At 33.5% G+C, this 14980-nt stretch overlaps 1 long non-coding RNA gene across 1 annotated transcript; it reads left to right on the top strand.

Annotated features, from left to right (window-relative positions):
• Nucleotides 1–900: 900 nt before the first annotated feature.
• LOC138917921 (uncharacterized) lies at nt 901–13561 on the top strand. The gene is made up of 3 exons (XR_011426598.1): nt 901–1217; nt 7011–7156; nt 9000–13561. It is a non-coding gene; the product is annotated as an uncharacterized lncRNA (long non-coding RNA).
• Nucleotides 13562–14980: the final 1419 nt, after the last annotated feature.

Raw genomic sequence — 14980 nt, 5'->3', positions numbered from 1 at the left:
CTTCTCACTTTTAAAGAACCTTCTGATAACATTGTGCCCACCTGGATAATCTTTCTGTTTTATGATTAGCAACTTTAACTCCATATGCAATCATAATTTTCCTTTGCTACTTAATAAAACATAATCACAGGTTCCAGGGTTTACAATGTAGACGTCTATTCTGGGGTAGCATTATTCTGCCTACCACAACAAGATAGAGTTAGATTTTGCATTTTTAATCCATTGATAACATCTCACTGAAGAGTCTCAACACTACCTTTCATGCAACTATTTATATAGTCGTTCCATTAGTTTATAATCTTGCTATTTGTTTTCAGTTTTCATTCTGTTGTTTTTTCCACTTTTCTACATTTTGGAATAAACTGCATACCGCATATTTTAATTTCATTTATCTCTTTCAGTGTGATACTATATATAGCTATAATTGTATTTGCTTATTTTACTTATTTTTTACTTACTGTTTGCTTTATTTACTCAATTATTTTAGTTGTTGCATCTGTTATACTGACTAATTCTTCTTCTGCTCATGGATTGCATTTGGAATACTCATTTGTTGAATGCCTGCATTATATTGTGTTCCCTTAAAGTGTTTTGATTTTTATTTTAGCAGGAAGGTTAGTTGGATGTAAATCAGCTTGGATTTTCAAGTCTCATTTTAAGCTTCATTTTCTAGCAAGACTACGAAGGTTGTGTTCTCTTTAACCCAACTATTCCACTGATTCACTCACTTTACTCATTATTGCTCAATTCAGATTTTCTATTTCTTCACAACTCAGTCTTAATAGGTTGTATGTTTCTACGCATTTTTACTTTTATTCATGTTTTTTACTGATAACTTAGTTATTAAACAAAGTCTCTCTGCCCTGGTTGATCTGGACTAGAAATCTCCCTGCCTGTGTCATTCTAGGAATCCTTCTACCACAGCCTCATGGTTGTTGCTCTTTCTCCAATAGTTGTTCTTTGCTCAGCTTTGCACATTCTCACCCTGTGCGTGAGCAGCTTAGTGCTCAGCCAAAAAAACTCACATGCAGCCCTATGTATATTTCAGGAACTGCTTTTCTGCGTAGTTCCCTGTCTGTGGCTTTGCTCCACAAATTCCAGCTATGTTAGCCTCTCCAGCTTCAATCTCCATCTCCTCAAATCAGCAAGACTGTCCTAGGCTGCTTGCTTTCCGATTTTTTGCACCTGCATCATGGTCCAGAAAGTGCCTATAGGCAGTAAGTGATGTGATTGTAAACTTACCTTATTTGTTTCCACTTTCTGAAATTACTGTCTTGTTCTGTCTGTTGTCTAATGTTAAAATAATATTTTCATTTAGTTTTTTAGGTTCTCTTCTTACTTACTGAGGAGGGCAAATCCTGCTGTAGTTATGCATTAAGAATGAAATCATTTTATAATTCTTCCAGTGTTTTCTGGTATATTAGTCAGTGAAAATTATCAGTTTTTCTATTGTATTCCAATGATATTTTCACTAAAATGTGGTGCCTCACAGAATGTTTATATGTACTCTTTGAAAAATGTGCTGCTTGTGGATGCCAGATATAAAGGCAGAATTGTCTTTATGTTTTATATGTCATATGTTTATGGAATAACTCTAAAGTCATTAGTGTTTGATAAACAAAAATGTGTAACAGTCTATTTTAAAATTTCTGACTAATGTAAAACATGGGGCTTTAGATATACTTTCATTTTAAGCCTAACAGTCTCATGATGCAAAAGCCTAAATTGTTATGACGTTAATTAAATGTAAAATGGAGTAGACAAGGTTTCAGAGTGAAAATGATAGCTTTGCAAAACAGATAGCTATACCATATTCATTTATTTGATAATGATTTCTAAAGTGCTCTTTTAATAGCATGCTTCCAGCCATCACTGAGTTTCAGTTGACACTAATCTAATCTACTGATTATTCAGAAAGCAAGACTGATCTTACTTCTTAAGGAATAGAAGTGGTTGATCATCCTGCAGCAGTGAAGAAGAGATTAGGAAAGCATTTCCCACTTGGTTATTTTTCCCAAGAGAGCTTACAGATGCACTCAGATAACAAGAGTAAAATGCGCACTAAAAGATTTATTGAAATAAATGTCAAAAATCAAAAATTATATTAGGAAGCAAATAACTTTAACCCAAGTAATACCATTGATTCTCTAATGAAATAGAACTATTTAAAGATTTTCAAACAAAATTATCTCAAGCATATTCCTTTGATCTGTCAGGAGGAATTGCCCAACATCTTTGGAGAGTCTTTCCTAATATAGTAATGTGAATATGAAAAAATTTTTAAATCTCCCCAAAAGTTCCAGAACTGAAAATCTGAATTAGAGCACAGGACTGAAGTCTTAGATGCTGTTTCAATGGTGAAGTGCATGTTGGATTTATTAGACAACTACATAAAGTAAAAAAAGAAATAATATATTAGGTTTGTATTTCATAATGCTAAAGATGAAAAGAAACACTAAAAACAAAGTATCAGATATACAACAGACTTCTTTCAACAATAGAGTAAGATTAACAATAACAAAGGAAAAATAACAGTTTGTTGACAACTCTTCTAAGGCCTTCCTTGGTTATTTGAAATACTAAGATTTTCTATTTCATTTACATATGACGTATAAAACATGAAGACAATTCTGCCTTTATATTCTTTAATTTAACATTCTCTGTTTTTTCTTCCAAATAGATTTCTTAAAACAAGGTTTTAGACACAGAATTACTAACTAATTTCAAAGTGGTGCCGGATCATTTCACAAAGGCTATTTCTTTGATTTCTTTAACCGATTCACATAAAAGCCAGGGTTTTCAGGGGTTCAATGAAAGGGACAGACTTTCCAGCGTTCTTGGGGAAAATTATATAATTCTTCAGAATCAGATATTTCAATTTTGTGTTCTTTGCTGTCACATACTCAAATAGTGCTTTAGTAGACGTGACATTATTGTCCAAGGCATAGCTGTTCGTATGGGGGGGGTACGCTTCTTTGTCTGCAATTAATTCAGCTTCCACTCTAATAAAGGCTCATAGTTGGCACATTTTTGATTTCTAAGGACATCTCATACAGAACATTGTAGAATTGGGGTCTATTCTGCAATTGCACAGTATGTCTGTGGGAGAGCTCTGGTATCTTTCAGGTTGCAGATTATACAAACAAGAAACTTATTGGTGATAGATTTGTAAACTGCACACTGATTTGCCAATCTCTGCCATGCTATTTATCAACTGCAAACTCCAAGAGCTGCTCTAGCGTTTTATAAATAAGTGCACCCACCAAATCACTAGCAGTCCATGGTTAGATTCCCTGAAAAATTCTGCTATTGTTCTTTATTTCTGCAAAAACAACGTTATTGAGGAAAGTTGTATGTGAAACGCTAGATGAAACGACGAGTCTATCGATCATCTTTTGAATTTGTATATATTTTCTACATCACCCTTCAAGGCACGAGTCTAAACAGCAGAGATCACTGCTTTGTTAGAATTAATCTGCCTCAGGTTCAAGTTTCAGCCTGTGTCTTCATCCTTAGGTCCCATTGTTGTTCATTTTAATATGGGATCTCAATAAAGTTTTCTTTTTCAATTCAAACCAAAAGTGCCTTAGAAAAGACTATTAAAAATAACCATGGGTTATGGAGAGTTATAATTTCTATTTTAATAACATTTTGAGTAGATTGTACTCTGTACAGATTTTGATTTTGAAATAGATTTTTCTTTGAATCCTCTATATTATCAATTCTTCAATAAACATTTGGTGTTATGAAGGCAAATAAATGTATGTGGTATCCAGATTTATATTTTCATAAGTTAAACGTGATAATTGTATTACACTGGTCTCTGTGTTTTCCCTCAACTTTACAAAATCGAGTGGTTAAAAGCTAAAATTAGTACCAACCTTGACTTTATTCTGCGGATTTATCGAAATTTTCTTCTTATTTTTCTATTTTGAATGAATGTTTTCAGATATGGCATCTCATGTCCTGCTATCTAAATTCTTCTTTTCTTCTAGCTTTGTAAAGTTAAAAATATTTTGTAGTAACATTTAAATATTTTCCCTTGATTTCTTTCTTCCTATTATGTATGTCTTGTATAATACCCACTTTTAAGTTTTGTTTATGTTTAGTTTGTATTTTCTTGTCATAATGTTGTTTTTTCTTATAATTTTCAATTGTGGGGGTTATTTCACTCTATGTAGTTTGTAAACAGTATCAATTATTAATTCTATTTTAATCTTTTTATTACATTCAGTGAAGTAAAACATTTCTAATTTTTGTTTTATGCATTCATATTTTGACATCTTTTTCATTTTTATATATGAAATGTATTTTATTTGCTACAGTTATTTCTGATATTGTAAAACATGAATTTTGGCTTTTTTCTATTAGTATTCACCTCTGCGTTTTAAAACACCCACTAAAATATTTCTTAACTTCAGAATTAAGAGTGTAGCAGTATCTTTCGAATTTTCTGTATCCGGTACTGTACTTAACAAACCTTTCATTTGACTCTCTAATCTCCTGAACTAGCTTCTATATCTTTTTAATGGCATTAAATATATATTTTTGTGGTTACATTATTATTTTATACCTTCCACATTTTCTTTTTCAAGAAGAGATAACTGTGATGTCTTTAATTAGTAAATGCATTGAAACCTAGTAACCCAGAAACAAAATCTCATCGTGTGCGTTTGGGTAGCAATCTTTGTACAAGTACCCGAATATGCTCCTAATAAATATGTAATGCATGAGTATGTTCCCAATAAATATATAAACACTAAGCTGATTATTTTTGCTTATACTAAGACTAAGTAGAATGACTATATTACTTATACTGACTGTAGAATGACTAAAATTATTGTTTTGATTTGTCAGAGTTTTTAAGATTATTGATTTTATTGATTCTAAATTTAATAAATCATTCACAATAAAATGTTGATAATGTCAAATAGAACTGGTTATTTCTACTATGCTTTATTTTATAAGTTGAAGGAACAAATATTTTGTGTGTGGCTATTTTAGGAAAGCTTGATTAAGTTTAGTTTTAAAAGACAGTTTAATAAGTTTTTCCTTTTTATTTTTTTAAGTCTGAATGAGTGGCCTGAATTTGGGACAAACACAATAAAGTACGATTGTCAAAGGAGACAAAACACAAACAAAAGTCATATTCTTCAAAGACAAAGGAAAATGATGTAAATATTCTGTTAATATACAAAAATAACTAAAAATATGTATTAGAAACTATTATTTTCAAAATTAAGAAATTTTGTAAAAATGGAAGTTCAGACTTAGAAAATCTTAGTGATAAAAAATAATTTCTGTAATGAGGGAAACTTGATAGTCTTATAAAAAGAAAACCAAAATTCTAATTTTACTTTTTAATAGATCTGCCATGTAAAAATGTGCAGTTTAGGATCCATATATCCTTTTCTTTATTAACATTGAACTGACTAAGTCATTATATTTAAACATTACAAACACAGATTCCACTTTCCTCAGATATTTTATATTTACAATATGTCCTCAAATATGTGTTTTTAGCTTTCTATTATTTATAAACCTCCAACCTGATCTTAGTATACATTCATATGTATATGTTTAGACATACACGAATATATAGATATGTAAGTAATGATCAGAGGTCAAGTCTTTTCTAGGTCATATCTCATGTTGGTGGTCAGACACTCCTAGGCAGGAGCCTCAAGGAGACTCGGAAGAGGACACAGTTCCACCTCAAGGGTCTCGATCTATGAGGGCTTATTAATTGGATATCTGAAGGACATCCGTGATATTTGCATTAAGCCTGTCAAAAAAAGTCACCGGGAAAGGGTGTTGATCAAGCAAGATTAATTTTATTAGGTTTAATGCAACATGGAGACCAATGCCTTCACAGCCTTAACGGTGCCTCAGAAGGAGAAAGATAGGGGAGTATATTTATAGGCCTTTAGAGCCTGGACTGGGTAATTTTAAAGTGGGCATTACAAGAAGGGAGCAGGCAGGGCTTGACTAGAGTTTATGCCAAAATAGCTTTGGGTTGGTGGGCAGAGTGAGGGAGGGTCTTGAAGCAGGTTTGGATAAGCCGTTATTCTTGAGAAGTGTGTCATTTGGTCCACAGTTACAGGAGCAAGTTATTTCTTGGGAGAAAGTGGCTAGATAATTTTACTTGTTCTTAGTTTTTCTTAAGATAGAGGAGGAAAGCATGTTTAGTCCAAAATTATTTAACATAAAGACAGAGAAGGGTATCTGGTCGTGTCTAACACAGGGGCAAGAAATGATGTTGTTTCAGTTCTCGCAATGTTGGCTTTTTAACTTTTCCATGCCTCTTTTGTATGTGTGGCAAAAACTGTTGATCTCCTAAGTCCATTTCTGTCTCTTTCATTGTAACAGGATTTGTAGCTGGTATGTGGCTTTGGGGTACTAAAAATTACATTGTTAGCATCTCCGCCAGTCAGATGTAAACATAGTCAAAGAACTGTGGGAGTAAAAGAAGAGCACCCAGATGAGAACAAGCAGAGGCTGATTATCCATAGCTTACTGTAGCGAACAAGTCACTCATGTCACTTGCATGTGGCAGAGACTCAAAGACAGCCAGGAGAGAGGGAAAGCTTCATAATGGGGGAAAAAAAGGTGAATGCTTCAGATACGCTCTGATTAAATGTTGTGACAGAGGACAGCTCAGCTCAAAGAGGGCTAACTAGAAGTGGGGAAATTTATAAGATTGTTGAGGAACATTTTTTAATTTCTCTGGTTCTTTCTTAGTTGGGCGTGGGGACAGTAATTAGGGAGTAAGGCAATTACTGACCAAGACTTGATCATTTTCAGCTGATTGATGCAGGAGCCATGGCTTAGCTTTATGGGTGGAAGTTCTAGTATCATATATAATCTGGCCATTGTCCTTTGCATATTCATCCTCTAAAATGAAGTCGATCTATCTTGTGCTAATTTCTGGGGACCATTTTTAAGAGACTGCTGATACACACACACATATTTTATTTCTTCTGTAACTTTCCTCTGATTTGGTTGCTCAGAACACAAATAGATCTTCAGTCGTGAAGCCTAGGCCACCTGTTGGACAGTGGAGCCCAGGCTGAAATGCTGGGTCCCTAAGGAACCTGTAGGAAAGGTGCTTGGAGAATAAAGTCACACTTGGCTGCTTATATCCAGACCCTTCTATGTGAGTAATAAACTTTTATTTTGAGAAAATCACTATTATTTTGGGCATTTCTGCTGTTTGTAGACAGATTTTTAAAAATCTTTGAAACGATTTTTTGGGGAATTTATTACAGTAGCTGCAGAAGTGGCCAATTTCTACTGAAACCTACAGAAAATCTTCAAGTAAATGAAAAATTGATCCCATGCACACAAAATAGAATTGGATTCTTTGATCATTTTCATCATATATTTTAAAAATTGAAACATCCGTTTAACTGAATAGTTATTAAGTTAACTCTAGAAGTACTTTGGGACACATAATTAGTATAAACTTTTGAATTGGGGTTTTGCTCATGGACAAACTTGACTATTGATCAGACGTGTCCATGGACACTGGTGGGGCGGAGGCACATCGGGGCACCCACAAGAGGAAATGACATAAGGGCCAGCAAGCTTTTAAGTTGTTGACAGTAAAAGTGATGTCCAACCTTTCTCTCCTGGTGAAGAATATTCAGAATTGAAATGCCCAGATGTGGATACAATTTCCCCCCAGAAAGAAAGCTAATCAATTTTCTTTCTGGCATATAATTCATCTTTGACTCACTCTTCAAGAAATTTAAAATCACTGCATTTTATATTCCCAGGGGATTCTCTTAAATGGAGGCTCTTACAACAATCTGTTCCTAATGTTTCAACATGCAGCTTGGAGCTTTTAAAGGGAAATGGAGCCTAGTATTTGCTAGATACATTTCTCAGTTTCTGAATAGCTGTGCCATTTATATTATTTATATTATTCCTGTGGATCCTAAATCATTATATCAGAAATGTACAGGTAGCTAGTGCCAAGTGCTTAGAAAGTGAAGTATAGAAAGCCCCAACTTAATGGAATGGGGAAAGCATAGCGAAAGAGGCTCTAGCCCTTATTATAGTTCTAAAGAGCCAAATTTAAGTGACAGTGGCTCCAAGTTTATTTATCCTAGGTCATTTATTTTCTCTCTTCAGAAATGTCTATTGAACCAAGAGAGCAAACTAATTTCCAAGTTCTGGAACTACAGTGGTCCACAGCTAGAATTAGAGGCGGGATTGCTAGCCTGTTTATGCATGGCGTTTCATAGACATTGGTAAAGAAATGAAAATCTTTTGCTTGGTGATACAAATGATGGTATATATAAACTAAATGAAATATATGATAATTCTAGGCAGATAATTACTAACTTTATAAGACTTTAAAATGAATTGAGGGGCCAGCTCAGTGCTGCAGCAGTTAAGTTCACATGTTCCACTTTGGCGGCCCAGGGTTCACCGGTTCGGATCCCAGGTGAGGACATGGCCCCACTTGGCAAGCCGTGCTGTGGTGGGCCTCCCACATATAAAGTAGAGGAAGATGGGCACAGATGTCAGCTCAGGGCCAGTCTTCCTCAGCAAAAAGAGGAGAATTGGCAGCAGATGTTAGCTCAGGATTAATCTTCCTCAAAATCAATCAATCAATAAATAATTGAAATGCATGAAATAAGTGGAAGACAAACCTAAGGTACAGGCAAAAGCATCTTAGAAAAGATACATATGGCTTAGAAAGCATAGCATTCCTAAATTCTACTCAGGCAGATACTAATCTGAATGTTGACATGGGTCTGACTTAAAATAGGTAAAGTTTTTTTTTGTGTCAATGATAAGGTCATTTATAGATGATTTGGAAAATAGACTAATTTGAAACAAATGAGAGAGATGTTAGAAACAAGACCCATAAACAATATTTAAAGTGACAAGGAAATGTTTATTTTACATCTGATGATTGTTGTCATTTAACTTGATTTCTGAATAGCTGATGAGGAACAGTCAATAACCGCTGGCATTTTTAATTTTAGGTCAGCCCCAGGTAAAAGGCCTTCCTGGAGACATAGTGGTTCCTGCAGTTCTGCACGACTGGAAACGAGTGCCATTACAGGAGTCATGGATGATCACACAGTGATCACATAATTCTAAGTCTCATCGGAAATTTCAGTTCAGAATCAAATTCAATGACGTTATGGTACCTTAAAGGGCGATCCGATAAATTTTTAAATGCAGAATCATTCTCTCATTTTTTAAATGCAACCATATTTGCGTTTAATAAAAAGTCTTACTTTCCCAAAATTCTTTATTATTTTCAAATAGATTGCATTCCTCAAATTATTTAATCTTTATGGCTAAGCTCATAGATAAAGAAGAACTGATATCCTGTTGAAATGAGAAATCAAAAGCCTGAAGATTTAAAATAATTTTCACAGGTCACAAAGCTTGATGGTATAGCATAAGTGTTGAAGGCCTTGTTCATCCTCTTCGTTCGTTCTTCTTTCTGTTCCTCAGACTGGATGATCTCAATTGATCGATCTTCAAGTATACTGATACTTTTTACTGCCAGTTCACATCTGATTTTGAGCCCTCTAGTGAATTTCTTATTTTAGTTATTATACTTTTCAACTCCAGAATTTCTTTTGTTGAATTTTTTTTTTTTTTTTTTTGCAGGGGAAGATTCACCCTTCACTAACATCTAGTGCCAATCTTCCTTCTTTTTTTCTTCCCTCTGAAAGCCCAAGTACATAGTTGAGTATAGTTGTAACTTCTTCTAGTTCTTCTATGTGAGCCGCTGCCATAGCATGGCTGCTGACAGGTGAAGGGCGCTGTTTTGCACCCAGGTACTGAACCCCGGCTGCAGAAGTAGAGTGTGCCAAACTTTAACTGCTGGGCCATCAGGGCTGGCTCCAGAATTTCTATTTGTTTTTTATTTTATAGCTTCTTAATTTTTATTGCCATTCTATAATTGGTGAACTCCACTCTCATACTTCCTTTAGACATGGTTTCCTTTAATTACTTGCATATATTTAAAATATCTGTTTTAAAGTATTTGTCAAAAAGTCCAATACTGAGCTGATTCAGGAAAATGTATGTTGACTACTTTTTTTTTCTGTTCATGGACCATAATTTTATTGATCTCCAATAATTCCATCTTCTTAATTATGTTTTAAGTCTACCATATGTTTGCTATACTTTTTCTTTGCATGAACTACGTATGTCTTTGCATGAACTCTCTCTCTGTAATGGAGAGAAATTTATTAATATGTCCCATTAAAGAGGTAAACTTTGCAATTTCTCCTATACAGCTTTCAATTTTTGCTTTATATATATTTGTGTATAAAATCTTCCCAATTATTAAAAAATCTGTATCATTATGTAGTAACTTATTCTTTCCCTAATGTTTTATGCCCGAAAGACTATTTTCCCTGACATTAGTCTGTCATTCTAGCCTCGCACTTGTTAATACTTTTTGGGGTAGCCTTTACTATCCATTTCCTCGCATTCTTTGCTTTTGTTTTAGTATCTTTTCTGTATCTTTTGTAAAGTTTATGTATCTTTTGTAAACAAAACAAATTCTGAATTTTACTTTTTAATCTAATCTGACAATCTCTGTATTTTAAAAGATTAATTTAATACTTTTATGTTTATCACGATGTGCTTAGACCATATTTTTACTTTTCCTCAATATTATGATGAGTTTTATATCGATTCCAACTTTCCATACTGTTATTTTTGAAATTTTGATTTTTTAAATTAAGTTTTAAAAATTTTTTTTCTTTTTACTATATATGCTAGCATGTTTTATTTATAGTATGGAAATTTCACATTTTATTTCTTGTCGTTTAAAAGTTATCCTTGAGGGCCGGCCCTGTGGCCTAGTGGTTAAGTTTGGTGTGCTCCACTTTGGGGGCCACGGTTCGTTCCTGAGCAGGGACCTACACCACTCATCGGTGGCCATGCTGGTGACCCACGTACAAAATAGAGGAAGATTGCTACCAATGTTAGCCTAGGGTCAGTCTTCCTCAGGCAAAAAGAAGAAGATTGGCAATAGACATTAGTTCAGGGCGAATTTTTTTCAGAACAAAAAAAATTATTCTTCAAATTTTGCCTTGACTAATTAAATTGGTGGCTAAATATGATCTCTTGCCTGTCCTCAGGAACATTCCAAAACCTTTAGAAAAAAAGTAATTCACAAGACCTCCCTCCCAACATTCAATGCTATACTTTCCAGAATGGTATGACTTAATTTTACTAGTTCCTTAACATTAAGCAACTTATCATTGTTATTACTTTATTTTTCAGACACCTATTTTACCAGTAATATTTTACTAGTAGTTTTATCTTTGTTTTGCTTAATTTATTTTATTTATTTATTTCTATTTTTTCTTGAATATCAGTAGCCTCTTTCTCCTTCCTTTCTTCTTCCAATTCCAGACCATTTTCCTTCTTGTTTAAATTACATCTCTTGGAGTCAAAGATTTTCTGGTCATGTCTGTTTATTAGCAAACTCTCTCAATTTTGGTTTATCTGAAAGCGTTTTATTTGCTCCACTTCTTGAACAATAACTAGACTTTATGTACAATTCATGAATGAAGTATTATTTTGCAAACTTTAAATAATAATAATTGAAATCTCATTTAGCATTTACAATTTACCAAGCATTTTTCTGAGCTTGGAAACATATAATTGCAGCCTTGTATGTACTCTAACTTATGTGCTACTTATTATTTTTATCTCTCCTTTCCTAATAGGAAATGGAGGCACATAAAATTTAATTGACTTTCCCATAGTCATAGAGTTAGTAAATGGCAGATATGGAATTTAACATTGGCATACATACCCCAGAGTCTGCTTTAGAAAGATCTGGTCATCTGCTTTCTACTGCTTTTGTGGAGACGTCAGCAATCAGTCTAATTTTTGTTCTTCTTTTGTGTAGCAGATACTTTTAATATCTTCTCGTTTCCTGTTGTATTCTGTCCTTTTAGTAAAATATGTTTCAGGGTTGATTTATCCTACTTAGCATATATTGTGCTTCTTGGTTCAATAAATTCGTGACATTCTTCAGTTCTCAAAAATTCACAGTCATTACTTCTTCATACATCGCCTCTCATCCATTTCTCTATTTTAATCTTTAGAGATGCTGATTAAATGTATCTCAGAACTTCTCACTGTATTTCTATATATTTTGGCTTCATTTTTATAAATTCTAGCTGCTTCTATTTCTTCTGCATTCTTGGTAGTAAGTAATGACCCAATTCACAAGTCACTAATTCTCTGTTAGACTCTAATTTTTTGTTCAACCCATCCACTGGGTTGGATCCACCATCCAGTCTTTAAGAATTTCACACATGAATATTTTATATTCTCTATCTGATAACTATGTTTGCTTTAGTTTTTGTGCTTTCTCAGGCAAATATTTACTCAATATTTAATATTGGTATTGCCTCGAACAATAACTTCTTTTGTTTGTAAATAAGAGCCGGAACATTTGGGGCTATCCCAAGTTAAAGTGTTTTATAAACATCAATTTGCCACGAGAATGCTTCTTTAATTTTTATTAACTTTCAAAAGTTAAAGATGAATCCTGGAGCTATTATAATTGTAAAAGCGTGCATGAGTTGGGGTTCATACAATTACAACTTACCTACATACATAGACTAGCCTATGAACTTTACAGGTCAGTTGTCTGAAAATTGAAATAGGCCATACGGAATAGAGATTATGTTCATTAATTTGAATGTATCATATGTATTCTCTTAAATTGATAAGAACTACCCATTTCTTACAGACTCAAGCAAGACATCAAGTAGCTAAGAAAATTTATGGATGGCCCTTCACACTTGGGGCTCTCCCTCAGACTTAAATTGCATCATATAAACCCATGTAATCTGGTTCTGTAAGTCAGAGCAATTGAATTTTGCCACACATATCAGTAAATATTATTTTAATCACGTCTTGTTACATCTGTATATGGATTTCCTCAAATGTAAATAAACTCTTTGCTTATGTTGATACATTTGAGAAGTTTGAATTTTGGTATTTTTAAATGGTTAGAACACGCATTCTCAGTGAGCGTGCATACGTTTAACAGCTCTCATATGAGCAGAGGCACTAACCCTAACATCTTTTAAAACACCAAACTTCTGTATGTAGGCACAATGATCTATTTCAATAGAAATCATATAATTTTTAGAATTTTGTTTTTTGTTGAAAAACATATTTATTAAGCACTTCCTATGCGTGATGATAACCTCTTGCCTTCCACACATTAGCAGGAGATGCTGAACGCACTTTTGCAGAAGAGTTGACTACATTTATAGACTAATTCCCTTGTAGCTACTACCTGGATTGCATAAGAAATTAGCTGGGGTTTCATTCATACATTCATTATTGCACTACATTCTCCATTAGTGTACTTTGTACCTAAAGTTTTATTTTCTTGATTTTGCAACTGAACCTGTAACTGCCATCATACTATTATTAACTGATGTTTAGAGAAACAAAAACATGGTATTGTTGGTAGTGACTTTCTGTTTTACTTTGGAATCACTGGTGTCCTCTTCAGTGTCTCAATAAAATCATTTTGTTAGAACAATTGTTTCTGTTTCAAAAAAACATAATTTCTAAGGAGGCATCTTATAATTGACAGTGAAAAATAACCATCATTATTAAGGTATATATTCTGCACCCTCACTAATAAATTTTTTTGTCCTGTGCATGGAAACAACAAGATGAAAGTGCGAAATCAGACAAAAATAAAACAACAGAATGATTTATATAACATTTGTGTAGAGTCAAGGAAACATGGATATAATCAGGATTTTTGTTTGATTTTAATGTATATTAAATTCTGAACCAATCTTAATCAAATTCACAGTGATTTGAAGTTTATTCATCCCGATGCTTATAAGAAAATATATAATTTAATTTAATAAATGAACTTAAGTATATAGAAATGAAAAATAAAATATTCGTTAATAAAAAGATACAAACTCTGCAAAATGCTACAATTCTAAAGAATGTGAGTGATTTCTGCTTAAACTCCATACTTTTACTACTTTCTAGAACTGTATTGGTCTTTCTGATCAAATGCAGCTCTATAAAGAAAGGCAAAGGGTAAGCAACGTCTGCCGCAATCATGAAGTTCGCAGAGAAGAAGCATTTGATTCAGAAAATTACGTGGAACCAAGTGCCAGAAATTGAAAGATGTTAGGTCGAGTCCATCACGCTTCAAGGGTCTAAATGTTGTCTATAAACAAGTGAAGACTACATTTATTTCCATACGAGAATTCATACCTCTTCCTGTCACCTGCTATGCTCCTTTCATTTTCTCTTTTGAAAAACAGCTAAAATATTCTATAAAACACCTACTAAACCACTTCTTAGATTTTAACATAAATCTAGATTTCAGCAATAGGAGTGTTACATAAATTATTCAAATAAAGAGCATAAACTTGTGGTTTATTTCTATTAAAAGTAATAAATCTGCTCTGTTATCCAGAGTCTCATGCTGAGCATAGCATTATTATTGTGGGGAAAGCTGGCAATATATAATCTTATTGAAAATGCAGCTTCTTTTCCTGCTGACTAAGTCTTGGGTATATATAGCAGTATTCAAAGTTTATTCGATGCTTGAGGGAATAAAAATAAAATGGAAAATAGAAAGTAGAAATTAATGTGCAGAATTGAAAGACACTTTTTTACCATAAGTCTCAGTTTCCTCATCTGTAAATTGTGGACATCGGATTAGATCTTTTCTAAGGACTCTCCTGCCTACGAATTACTATGATGTATGTTTCAGAGGTGGGGCGGAAGGGTGGAATGAGTCTCTCAATTTTGTCATACCCAAAAAATGGCTCTATTTAAACCAGATGGATGCTTTCATTATCATGGCAACTTTTCAGTGTAGGAAAACGAAGCTTGCCCTAAGTAGAAATATAGTTTCCTCTTGACTATAAAAATGATGTAGTTATGGTTCTACCTAAAACACAATCTTTCTCATTGGTGAATC

This window comes from Equus caballus, chromosome 1 (assembly GCF_041296265.1).
Source record: "Equus caballus isolate H_3958 breed thoroughbred chromosome 1, TB-T2T, whole genome shotgun sequence".
Taxonomy (NCBI): Eukaryota; Metazoa; Chordata; class Mammalia; order Perissodactyla; family Equidae; genus Equus; species Equus caballus.
The sequence above is the reverse complement of the archived record's forward strand: the minus strand, read 5'-3'. Positions and strand labels throughout refer to the sequence as shown.